We start from the raw sequence: 12,623 nt of genomic DNA on the forward strand, positions 1-12,623 counted from the left end.
CGGCTGCCTTCCTGGACCGCGAGCACGGAGCCAGGGCGGCCTCTCGCCTTTCATTCCGGGGCCTACGAGAGCAGCAGCCCAGGCAAATATGTAGCTATTAAAATTAATCGCCCCGCGTTGTCAGCTGAACATAATGCAAATTATTTATGGGCTGTCTGCGCAATATTTATCATCGTGCAGGCTCCAGGCGCTTCGTGCCTCCTGGCCTCCCCCGCCCGCCCTGGCCCGCGCAGGGCGAAGCTGCGCGCAGGCTGCGGCGGCCCCGGGGCTCTGGGAACCCGAGTGGGGTTCCAAGGGCGAGGCCGTGCGTCAGGCCGTCTTCCAGGCCGAAGGCCTCACTTTAGTTTCTGCCATTCAGTACACATTTATCGGAGGCCTATTACGTGCAAAATTAGAAGGTCCGCAACATCAGGGGATGAAAACCAATTTGGAGAAATCTGAACCAAACTGACGAGCTCGGGCTCGAGGGGCGATGTAGACAGAGGCTCCTCAGCTGCACAAGAGAATTTTCTCTGGCTCAAGTCGGTCCTCCGACCTGGGAAACCCATGTTTGCTAAAGCTGGATTCGCTCTAGGAGAAACCGGGAGCATCAGATGTGCTCAACAGATTCGAGTACGACGCTGTCGACTGGAACAGGAATTCGGTGTCCTTCGAGCCTCAAAACTTGTTTGCTGATCGCAGATAACAGATTAACTGTTAATTGTCGAAATCGGCCAACCATTTAGTTTATCACTGTTGGGGGCCCCTTGGTATTCGCTGCACTTTTTATATGTAAAAACAGCCTTAGTACCTCCTAAACGGCTTTTGTGTGGCTTTTGTTTCTCTTTCAAATACGGTGTTTTAAAAAACAGCAGCAACACGCCACCCCACCCCCTCTTCAACCAAGCCTTCTGGTTTAAAAAAAAACAAAAACAAAAACCAGGAGGAGAAATAATCCATAGGACAATCCCCCCCTACTGGTCGGAGCTGGCGTTGGGGCTTTTTACGCAGATCTAGTCGCCCAGGGCTGCTGAGGTAAACAGGCTTTCTGCACCGCTGCTAAATGAATCACCAGGGGGAAGAACCGAGACTGCGGGGCGAGGGAGGCCTCGGGATCTGGGCCGGGAGCCAGGGCGGGGAGGGCGCTGCACGGGGGGCAGTGGGGTGGAGGCGGGACCAGGGTTAACCCTGGTCCAAGGCCCCAAGGCCAGGGAAGGGAGAGGAAGGCCGGTGGGCGGTCCAGCCGGAGGCCCCACTCGCTGTCTGCGAGGCAGGGTGAACGCGCAGCCTGGGCCTCCATCCCCAGCGCGCCTGGGCACCACCTGGGGCCGGTCACGCTGCGTGAGCCCATCTGCGAGGAAGGAGGTCACGAGGCACCCCCTCCCACAGAGTTTTAACAACTCCAGGCCTTCAAGACGCAGTAGCAGGCAGGCCTGGGTCTTCTGATGTTCATTTAAAGCAAAATGATCGCCTTTCTTCACTGTCCCCACCCCAGACGCCAACAACACCTTACACCTAGCAGACCAAGCCTGAGTCAAGACCTCCTTCGGTCCTGGGGCTGGGGGAGTGGCTACCAACGGGCATCTCTTCTGCAGACTAACAGAAGGGGATATAGCCAGGAAGCTACTATAAATTTATATTCTTCTTCCGGTTTTCTCCTTTTTTTTTTTTTTTTTTTTTTTTTGAGATGGAGTTTCGCTCTTTTGCCCAGGCTGGAGTGAAGTGGCACGATCTCGGCTCACAGCAACCTCTGCCCACCGGGTTCAAGCAATTCTGCCTCAGCCTCCCCAGTAGCTGGGATTACAGGCGCCCGCCACCTTGCCCGGCTAATTTTTTGTATTTTTAGTAGAGACGGGGTTTCACCATGTTGGCCAGGCTGGTCTCGAACTCCTGACCTCAGGTGATCCACCCGTCTCGCCTCCCAAAGTGCTAGGATTACAAGCGTGAGCCACCGCGCCCAGCCTTCTTAAATGTGATTTGACCCAATTTAAAGCCTCCCTTTCTTCCTCATTAACCCCCAGTTTTTGACAGATTTTTCTTAGAACATTCCAAAGATTCTCTCATTACTTCAGAAACTTATCTCGAAATGATGTAAAAGGAGGTTCAAAATATTAGGTTGCTTTTAGGCTCCCTTTATCTCGAACATTGTTGCGTAGATTTGAGAAATGGCTGATTTCTACTTTGTTTTCTAATCAGCAAGTCACTGGTTTTTCTACCTAAGAGAGACCGAACATTGACCACAGTGAAGCGGAAGGGTTGAGCCGCATTTACAAAGTGCCTTCACATTTTGGTCCTCAGAAACCCATCCGAGGGGGACAGAGTAGGTGTTACTGTTCTGATTTTACACATGAAGAGACTGGCCACTCGCCCCCACAAATTTCTGGAAGCTAGTCTTCCTCACTGAACTGGAGCCAGACGCCATGTGAAGCCTGCCTGCTCCTGCCTACACCCTCCTTCCTCCAGGTCAATGTCATTTAGAATATATTGCATCCTTTTCTCGGATCTGTCTGCTAGGACCCGGGCCACCCTCCTGCTGGAGGCAGCCCCGACAGCCCATATTTTAAGCAGCTCTTTCCACAGCCTGCAAACCTCACGGATTGTCTCTTACAACTGTCTGTTTACTCACTTCCCTCCACCCAGTCAATTCCGACTCCAGGCCCGGGAGGACAATTTTAAAGTGTTTCTGCAGACAGACCCTCTGGCCGCGCCGGAAGTGTTTTATGGACCTGTGAGCCGAGTTAATCCCTGGAGGCGCGGCTGGATTAGTCCTGGGTGTGGGTGGGGGATTCATGTGTTTAGGTTTAATCCCCATGGGGGGGCGTAAAGAGAATGGGGGTCGGGTGGCTTCAGCAATGTGTGCCCCCTCCCCATTAAACTCCGAGATTTGCGCTAGAGCGGATGGAAACCGAGGCACGCAGCCCTCGACCCCGGCCAGGCGTGGAGTAGGGGAGCAGGGGGTGCCCCGCGTGGGCGCACCCTAGGAAACCAGTGCGAACATGGCGAGCGAGACCAGAGCGCAGTTGTGTGTGGTTTTTCCCCAGGTTTTTATTCTTCCAGCCCTGTGGAAAGGAGGAGAGCCGCAACCCGGGGAGGGAGCCGGAAAGAAACACTTAATCACCGGCGTCTCGCTGCTCGTCACGCGAAGATGGCAGCGGCTCCCCTGGGTTTCAAGGTTCCGGGAAAGGCGTGTGTTCTGCCTTGAGGCGCGCGGGCTGATGCGCTCTCTCCCTCGGCTCGGCGGCCGGCTCGGGCTCACAGAGCCTCTCTCAACGCCGGCAAGTGCAGCCGGGCCGCCCAGCCCCCAGGCCAGCCTGGCCCCCTCCGGGCCTGGGGTTGGCGAGGGCAGCTGGGCGTCTGCGCTGCCCAGCCCAGCCGCGGATCCATGGGGTTTCGCAAGCTGAAAGTAAAGGCTTGAGGGAGTGGGGACACCCACACCGGCCCGCGGCACGCAGGGGAGTCAAGCTGCGGCCAATGCAAGACGAGCAGCGTAGACTACTACTAGCGGTGGCCGGAGGCTCAGCCACCTTCGCGGGAGAGGGGATTTACCGCCACCCTCATCCACGCGCAGGCCCCACCGCCCGGTCCTCTCCTCTGATCCCCGGGCCATTGCGAAACACGGAGCGAACAGGTCCTCGCCAGCAGCCGTCAATTCCCGGGAAGATGGGAACCCACAAGCCTGACTGTGCTTCCCAAGGGTACTAGCGTGCGCGCAGACCTTGGGTGTAAAGAGGGCAGCGCGGTCTTCCCCACCCGGACTCTTCCCTGGCGCAGCACACAACCGCCACGGGCTTCCGAAGCGCCCGAGCGGGGAGGAAGAAGGAAAAGCGGAGACCCGGGAGGCGGGCTGCGCGCTTGGAAGCCGTGTGTGTTTGTGTATCTGCGCGCGCGCCCTGGCCGGACGGGTGTTGAGGGGAGAATGATCGTGAGCAACCCGGAACCAGCAGTCCCAACCTGGACTGAGGAATTGGGCTCTCCAGTCCTGGGCCGTGGGGCTCCATGCCTCGGGCTGGCGGGACAAGCGGTGGGGAGCCCGGAGCTTCGGAGCCGCCGCCGGGCATCTAGCCAGCTCCGCCGGAGAAGCCCGGGGGCGCGTCGGGAGCCAGGGGACTGGTGTGAACCAGCCGCCCCCGCAGGCGGACGTTTAGCTCCGGCACCCGGGAGCACTGACACTGGGCGATAAGGAGTTCCTCGGCAATCGGCTGTCTCCAGTCCCCAGTCACCTCCGGCGGACGTGATCGCCGGATGCTATGCGGCTAGGTGGGCCAGGGGGGCCTTTGCAATTGCCTTCCCTGACCCCTTCCTTGCCGCGGAGGAGCCACAGTAAGATGCCTCTGTACGACTCTCCAGAACTTTCTTTTGCAAAATAAAGGCCAAATGTTGGGCTTTCTGGTCTCTTGATATTTTCCTTTGGAAGGTTGGGGTCCAGGCAGTCCTCTCGAAACACCCCCCAAACAGATCACTTTCATTACAAAACGCGAGAGAGGCAACACAGCCCTATCTCTCTGGTCAATCCAGGCCCTATTATCCCAAGCTGTGCAGCTTTGGGCAAACCGCTTAACAGTTCGGAAACTCGGAGTCCTCAACTGTAAAATAAGGCCAATACTAGTATCTACCTCGTAGGATTGTTCTGAGGATAACATGCCTCCATACATAAGGCGCTTAGAACGCTGCCTCCAGTACAATGCTACATGTGTTTGTTACTATGATCTGGCACTCCCTTTGGATGGGTAGGGAGTACAAAGTTCCGGGTTAAAGTTCCTGGAAGTTGACATGGAGCTAGTGGTCTTGGCAGGGTGGAAAGGGCACTATTGTAAGGCCACTGAAAAGTGAAGGCCAAATGCCCTCAAACTGTCTCCACTAGACCTTCCCATAAAGGCTTGTGTGTGTATGGTGGTGGATAGGAGGAAGAGTCCTCTTTAATGGTGCTCATTTAGCCTGGATTAATGGCAAGTTCCCTCAGGGCTCAGGCACCATTACCCACTCTCTCCCTGCAGCCCTGGGGAAGAGCACTGGTTTCCAGGACCTCCAGCCTACTCCTCCAGGCCACCTTTTTTGATGGCTGAAGGCCACCTCTTTAAATCAGTTCTCGGAGGAGTTGGCCAAAAGCCATGTCCTCTGGGATGTACTTTGGTCTAACACTGGTCCAGGGCTGGCGTATGGCAGGCCTTGTCCCTGGGCCGCTGGCGAGCCACATTTTACTGATGCACAGATGCAAATACCACTTCTGTAGACAGAATCGGTCAGACTTCTAATTTCAAAAGGCTTCCCATTACCTTTGAAATGGGGACTCTGGCACAAAGGGGAGGAGTTGCGGCAAATAAGAGCCTAGGGAGGCCTCGGCCTCCCCTGCTTGGCCTCTCCAGGGTCACCCATAATTCATTAGGTGAGGCTGCCTTTTCCTTTTCAAAGACAACGCAAATGGCCTTTGCCTTAAGTGGCTACCGGCGTTTGCCTAATCACTGAAATGTGCTGGCAGTGCGCTCTAGCTCTCAGTAGATCCTTATCGAAACTGTGCGTGCCAAGCTGCCAGCCCCGAGAAAGACAAAGAACACGGGCGCCTCCAGGTTTGCTCCTGAGGCCTCAGGGTCACCTCTGGGGCTTCCCCTTCACAGCCTCCGGCCCCTACAAGACGCTCCCAGCCAGCCTCCGGAAGAAACCCGCAGCCCTAAATCAGAATTCCAGTTCTCGAGCGCCACCCGGAGAGTTCACATTTCCCCTCCTCCGAGGCCGCGTGGTGCGCAAGAAAGAGCCCGAGGGCAGCGGCAGCACACGTCTGGGCAGCCCCCTCCCCGTACCCAGCAGCGTGTACACAGGAAAAGAAAAAGCCAAGGGAAAAACGTGGACTGTAAAAGCCAAAACGCAGAACCATCTACTACTAACTACCGACAACCCCAGGCAGGAGTTTGCAAGGAGTAAGCAACCCTCTAATAGAAACTACAACTAAAATAAACCCTCTCTTCGCGTTCTATTAAGGTCCTGGAAGGTGGAACGCAAAGGGGACCCTGTCTTCTTAGCACACAGACTGGCTGCGCCGATAGTGCTCAGCCCCGCACCTCCTGAACATACATTTAATGCTAGGCAAAGAGCAAGTTTCCTATCTACCGTTTGACCAGTTCTCACAGTATTTCTAATTGACTCAACGTGTATTAGATTGAAACAAAAATGATCTTGGTTGGAATATACATGGGCAACCTGTATTTAGATGGGGTAAGTTCCTGCAGCTATCTGACCACATTTGTCTGGTCCCTCTGAGAATCCACGTTTTCTAGCCCGAGAAGGGGCAGGCGGCCCTCATGGCGTCTCCTTCGGCGGTTTCCTGGCGAAGCGCCCATCCTCCCCAAGCACCGGGAACGGAGGCCGCCTATATTAATACTCGCGGGCAGCCTGTTCTGACCTATACTGTCATTTTTTCCATCGGTCGGGATCGGGCTGGGGGTGGGGTGGGGCGGGGGCTCTCCCCGGAGGGGCTCTGCACGGATCATTGGGTTTTCCCCGGCGAACTTAACACGGAGGCAAAAGGGGCAGATGGAAACCAGGCCCCGGCTGGCCCCGCGCGCGTAAGCGCGGCACTCAGCAGCTCGACGCAAAGCCAGGGCTGGATTTTCGCGGCCCGGGCCCGGCGGCCGCCCAGCGCCGGCGCGATCGTCTCTCCCTTGGGTTGAGCAAACGTGGTCGCCTAATTCCGCCCGGGAGACAGCAGCTGTGCGGCGAGAGGGGGAGAAAAAAAATCGCAACTTTTCCAACAGAAAGTGTGTGCGCACACGAAAGGTGAAGGCCCACCCCGATTCTGTGCACGTATCGACACAGCATCTAGTCAGTGTCACTGCCAGGCATACGCTTCCGCGGCGGGCGACACCGCCGCCCCCGCCAACCTGCAGGAGGGAGGGGGGATGCAAATGGCGTCTCGCGTCGTCCTAGACTCCGCGCAGCACCCGCTGCCGCGACTCCGAGCAGACGTTGCAGCAAACTGGGGTGCAGCGTCTAGGGACGCGAACGCGCAGGCGGCCCGAGAGGTCGCAGGGAAGAGGAACTAGCACCACTCCCCGCTACGAGGCCGTTCCCCGCCCCCACCTCCGGAAGAGGCGCCCTTACTCGATTGGGGTGAGGGGCGGGAAACTTTGCAAGAAGACTGTTCCGCGCCTTCCCCGCGTGGCACCTCAGGAGAACGTGGGTGGGTTTCCCGTCCGAGGCCAGACCCCGCTACCCTACTTTTCCAGGCTTCGGACCTGAACCTCGTGGACTACGGGAGGGAGAGTACATTTCGGGCCACTGCGGGGGGCGGAGGGACACCAAAGTCAGGCGTCTTCAAGGGTTCTGGCAGATGGCCAAGTTTGTGTCCTTTCCCTCCCACGCCAGAGTAGCGCACGCCACTTTGGGGAAGCGTGAGACCGTTCACCACCGGCCACGAGGCCACCGATGTCTTCCAGGTGGGGCCGATGGTTTCTCTGCAGCACTCCCTTCCGCCTTGCGGTCCCCGCCTGGCTCCCACAGTCCTGGGGAGCCCCCAGAGCTAGCCCGCGTCTTCCCTCGCCCGCTCTTCCGGGGGAAGGGGAGGCTGTTTGTGTGGTGTGCAGCCCCGCTCCGGCTCGCACCCCCGCGAGCCACCTCGCAGCCCTCCCCGGCCTCGGCCTCACGGTTCCCCTCCCGGAGTAGCCCCGCGGGCCCCCCCGCCATGCGTAATGGGGCGCCCCTGGGACGCAGGCGGGGATGGCGGTTCCGGTCGTTCCGGGATTTGCGTGCAAGAAGAAAACAAGGCCGGCGACTACAAGAGCGGCGCCTCCATTCTTGGGGTTCAGACGCCCGCGCAGCCTCCGCGTCGGTTCCGCTCTCGCCCGGGGAGCCCGCTTCCGTGTCCCTGCCCCCGCCCCCCAACGATTCTTCGTCCCGCCCGTGCCGCACCACGCGGAGCTCCGAGCGCCCTGGCTCCCACACCGGTCCCTCCATAACTCGCGCGCCTCCCTCGCTCCGGGCTCGGGGAGCCGCTCGCTCCCAGCGCCCAGAGTCAGCCGGTTCCACCTTCGGCTACGAGAGCCGCCGCCCCGCGCCACCCCCGCCCGGCCCGGCCCTTGTCCCAGCCCGGCTCCCCCGCCAGCTGCGCCGCCACCGCCGCACGTGACCCGCCCCCGTCGCGGCTTCCGCTGAGCTGCCTGTTCCGGAGCACAAACAATTTTTGCTCTGACGCGGGGTCTCTCGGGGGCCCTGGCGTCCTCTACTCCCTGCTCGCCACCCCACCCCCTACCTTCCGGGTAGGAGAACTCAAAACAACTCGCTGACCTTCGGGCCGACCAGCTCCGTCTTCCACTGACTCCGGCATTCCGTTCAAACCCAGCAGCCGCGGCTTCTGAGATTTCACTCCGCTCTGGGCTGGGGGGGAGGGGGCGAGTTCTCCGGGAGGGGGTGTCTCAGATCGAAAGAGCCACTTCACGCTCTTTCCCCTCCTCCGAGGTGAGTTTTTAGACTACTTGGAGGCCTTGGGGAAACGCGAGCAGCCGCGTGCAAAGGAGCCCCCCCGCCTTCTCCCCGCTCATGCAGCCTTGTCTAGTGTGACCCGATTTCCAGGGTCAGCAGCAGAGGGCCTGGCCAGCTTCGGAAATACCACCAAGCGGTGGACTGTGGCACCAGGCAGAGCTGGGGTGGAGGACTGTGCTAAATAATAGTGGTAGCTCCTACTCCCGTGGTCTGTGTAAGTTCTTCACAAGCCCTCCAACTTTACAGAGTGAGAAACTGAGGCATAGGGAAAGGTCAGTCGTGTAAAACTGTGTGAAGCTCAGTTACTCAGCTAAGTAAGTGACTTAGTGAGGATTTGAACCCAGGTCTCTGAGTTCAGGGTGGCTAAACATGCTGTAAGTATGTTACAGTGCATACCTTGGTATCCACAGTACAAACCTGTCTACAAAACCCAGTGTTTGCTTGAGAGCTGTATATTTGGCGTGTAACATTGTGGCTGGCATATAGTAGGCACTCAATAAATATTTGTGGAATGAATGGGTGTCAGAATAAATGATTGACAGAATCATTGATGACAAGTGATGAGAGAAAACAGCCCTAACCATTGTTCTTCCTAAGAGGAATGAAAACCTCTAGCTGTTTTTTGAGTGTTCGCAGGTAACAGGAAACTCTTATTCAAAAATATATTAACCTCCTACTCCTATACCCTAGCCAACCACCCTGGTAGTCATTTGAACTTGCTGGGGCACATAGCCAAAGCAGCTTCTACTTGGTCTCGGCCATTTTTTCCCAACCCTGTTCCTGTTCTGTAGGATTCTGCTCAGGCAGCCTGGAACTGCAATTGACGTGATTCTGAACACATAAGCAACAGGGGAGGAGGGTACACCCACCAAACGTGGTTCGTTGGCTTCCCTTCTACCGGCTGGTGGGGGCTCAGGGGAGCGTGGCTTATAGCTCTGTGGTTATTTTTGAATTCACGGACCACCCTGTGCAACTGGCTTCAACCCTCACCAGCTGTGAGGTTGCATCTCGAAGTGTAGGCAGTCATCTACTTTAACCGACAGCTCCGCGATCCCAGTCAGTGGGACCACATCTGTGATTTGAAGAGCTGCCACTGGTGCTCTGTACTGTCCTACTCCTTCTCGTGGCCCAAGAAAGGAAGCATTAAAAACACTTAAACTTAGATAGCTCAGTAGAATAGATGTTCATACCATATAGTGGGAGTAAGTAGGGTAAAGTTTAGAAAATCTCCCCTCTCCCTACTTCATTTTCTAAACCTTACCAGTTATCTTGTGTTACTAGTTGGGCAACCTGAAATGAGGCCAAATTCCACTTCATGTTACCTGAATGTGAACTTTCTCCTTTCCAATTTGATCCATCCACTATCTATTGACTACTATCCTTCCCTCCCTCACTCCTTCCTTTTTTCTTTCCCTACCCTCATAGTTATCTATTTTTGCTCATGTTCCTATGATTATTAATGGAGAAATGAAAATGTATATTTTCTCCAAGTTACGACCCTATCTTGATTATAAGGCTGAGGTTTCTGCCACCTCTTTTTTGGGGGTGGGGAGACAGAGTTTCGCTCTTGTCACTGAAACTGGAGTGCAATGGCGCAATCTCGGCTCACTGCAACCTCTGCCTCCTGGGTTCAAGCGATTCTCCTGCCTCAGCCTCCCAAGTAGCTAGGATTACAGGTGCGCACCACCATACCTGGCTAATTTTTGCATTTTTAGTAGAAACGGGGTTTCACCATGTTGGCCAGGCTGGTCTTGAACTCCTGACTTCAGGTGATCCACTTGCCTCGGCCTCCCAAAGTGCTGGGATTACAGGCATGTGCCACTGCGCCCAGCCTCTGCCACCTCTTTTACAGTCTGGTCTGGAGTGACCAGCAAGACCTCATGACCTCAACTTGTGGCAAGCCCAGGTTGGAAGCATCTGATGATTCCCAAGGAGGTCACAGGCCTCAATCCCACATTGCTGGGTTGTAGTTGAGAACAGCCTTGCCAAAACTCACCCCTCATGCCGAGGGGGCTGGTGACAAGTGATGCTAAACCAGAGGTTCGGGATGCTAATTTGATTTATTATCTGTGTACAGCCTGGGGAGGAGAAAAGGCTCATAAAAGTGTTCTAGGCTGGTCATTCTGAATGTGAGCATTTATTTATCTGCAAAGCTGCCGAATATCCCTGCAGGAAGTCGCAGGCGCAGCAACCCCTGACTGCACAGACAAAAGTCTCCCCTTTACACAGGGCTGCTTTTATTGTTTCCAACAGCTTTGTGCTTTCCCTGGGGGAAGAGGAGAGTCACATAGCGAGTGTTCTTCCTCTTTTCTCACGCTGCAGAGGAAGTGATGTTGTGGAAACAGTGGCATTAACTTGGCCTTCGAACCACACAGGAGCCAGAGTTGGGAAAAGCTCGGTTCAGGCAGGCACTCCTGTGGTTCATTTAGGCCCTGAGAAACTCCAGCCTGGGCCTGAGCATGGGGATGATGGGTGCACACAATGCAAGAGAAAGCATACTTAGGAATTATTCCCCGGATACAAGGGGCCCCGAGATATGGATGTTCTTGACCCCTTGAACCTGCTTCCCATTAGGAGTAAAGCCCCCAAGGGATGTATGGAGCATGTTTCATTCATTCTTCGTTGATTAGACATTTATTGATTGCCCACTTTGTGCCAGGCACTGTACTAGGCATGCAATGGTAAGCAAGAGACATGGTCCCTGCCCTCATGGAGCTTACATTCTACTTTTCTTGGCACACAAGCAAACAGGGTAGAGGATACAGCCCCTACCGTCAAATCCTGCAGCGTCTTTCTCCTTAATATCGATATATCCTGTCCTCTTTCTCATCCAACCACCCTTCAGATCCTTTTGGGTTCTTCAATAAACAGTTGGGCCCCACCCCTCCCCAAACTCATCTCCTCCATCTGATCATTCCACCCACTGCTTTAAGTCCTAGCAGCAAGGAGAGGGAAAGGGGCGCTCCCAGCTGCATCAGCCTCTTTTATAAAGATTTCCCAGAAGTCCCACCCAATGGTTTCCACTGACATCTCATTGGTCACCTATTTGTTTCTCTTTTTTTTATTTTCTTTGAGACAAGGTCTTGCTCTGTCACCCAGGCTGGAGTGCAGTGGTGCAATCACAGCGCACAGCAGCTTTGACCTCCTGGGCTCAAGTGATCCTCCCACCTCAGCCTCTCAAGTAGCTGGGACCACCATGCCTAGCTAATTTTTTATTTTTTATAGAGACGGGGGTCTCACTACGTTGTTCTAGCTAGCCTCGAGCTCCTAGGCTCAAGCAGTCCTCCTCCTCAGCCTCCCAAAGTGCTGGGATTTACAGGTATGAGCCACTGTGCCCAGCCTGGCCACCTCTTGCTGCAAGAAAGAGGCTGCATGTCTCAGTAAGTTCAGGCTGTTATAACAAATTACCAGTTTGGGTGGTTTAAACAAACAAACAAAAAGCAATTACTTCTCACAGTTCTGCAAGTCCAAGATTACGATCAAGGTGCTGAGAATCGCTTGAACTCAGGAGGCAGAGGTTGCAGTGAGCCGAGATCTCACCACTGCATTCCAGCCTGGGCGATGGAGTGAGACTCTGTCTCAAAAAAAAAAAAAAGAAAAAAAAGAAAGAAAAAAAAAGAAAAATCAAGGTGCTGGCAGATCTGGTGTCTGTTGAGGGCCTGCTGGAGCCGTCTTCTCATCGCACCCTCTCATGGTAGAGAGCAGAGAGAGGAAGCAAACGCTCTCCTGTCTTTTTTATAAGGACGCTAATACCATTCATGACCTAATTATCTCCCAGTGGCCCCATGTCCTAATACCATCACATTGGGGTTAGGATTTCAACAAACGAATTTGGGAGGGACACAAATATTCAGTCCATGGCACTGAGAAATGTCATCTTTTAGCTTGGGTACATTGTTATCTCAAATTACGAAGGAAGAGCGGGGGATGAATATTGGTGTAGGCAACTGGCCATCTCTGCTCCTAGTCTCATAGAGAGTATGAGAACATTAAGCCTGTGGGTGAAGAAGATTCAGTAGAGACCTTTTGGGATCTAGTCCTGGTTCACACCCCTGTCGCTGAGGGTTGGGATACCAACAGCTTCTATGTAGCTGTAGCTACCACCAGATAAGCTAGTTCAATTTTTTTCTCCTGGGAGCGGTGGATTGGGAGAGAGAAGGCTGGTTAGTCAAGAC

The 12,623-nt window shown here is 55.0% G+C and overlaps 1 protein-coding gene across 5 annotated transcripts in view; it reads right to left on the bottom strand.

Moving 5' to 3' along the window:
• Window positions 1–8,576, bottom strand: part of BCOR (BCL6 corepressor) — a 127,552-nt gene extending 118,976 nt beyond the window's left edge. Inside the window, exon 1 of one of the 5 annotated variants that reach the window (XM_024240830.3) lies at window positions 8,254–8,490. The gene's annotated coding sequence lies outside the window, so the exon portion shown is untranslated. Of the gene's footprint in view, window positions 1–8,253 lie in introns of all 5 variants that reach the window. The other 4 variants (XM_002831540.5, XM_063721373.1, XM_002831538.5 and 1 more) reach the window with 4 other exon arrangements.
• Between the last annotated feature and the right edge of the window lie 4,047 nt (window positions 8,577–12,623).

Source organism: Pongo abelii, chromosome X, assembly GCF_028885655.2.
Source record: "Pongo abelii isolate AG06213 chromosome X, NHGRI_mPonAbe1-v2.0_pri, whole genome shotgun sequence".
NCBI lineage: Eukaryota > Metazoa > Chordata > Mammalia > Primates > Hominidae > Pongo > Pongo abelii.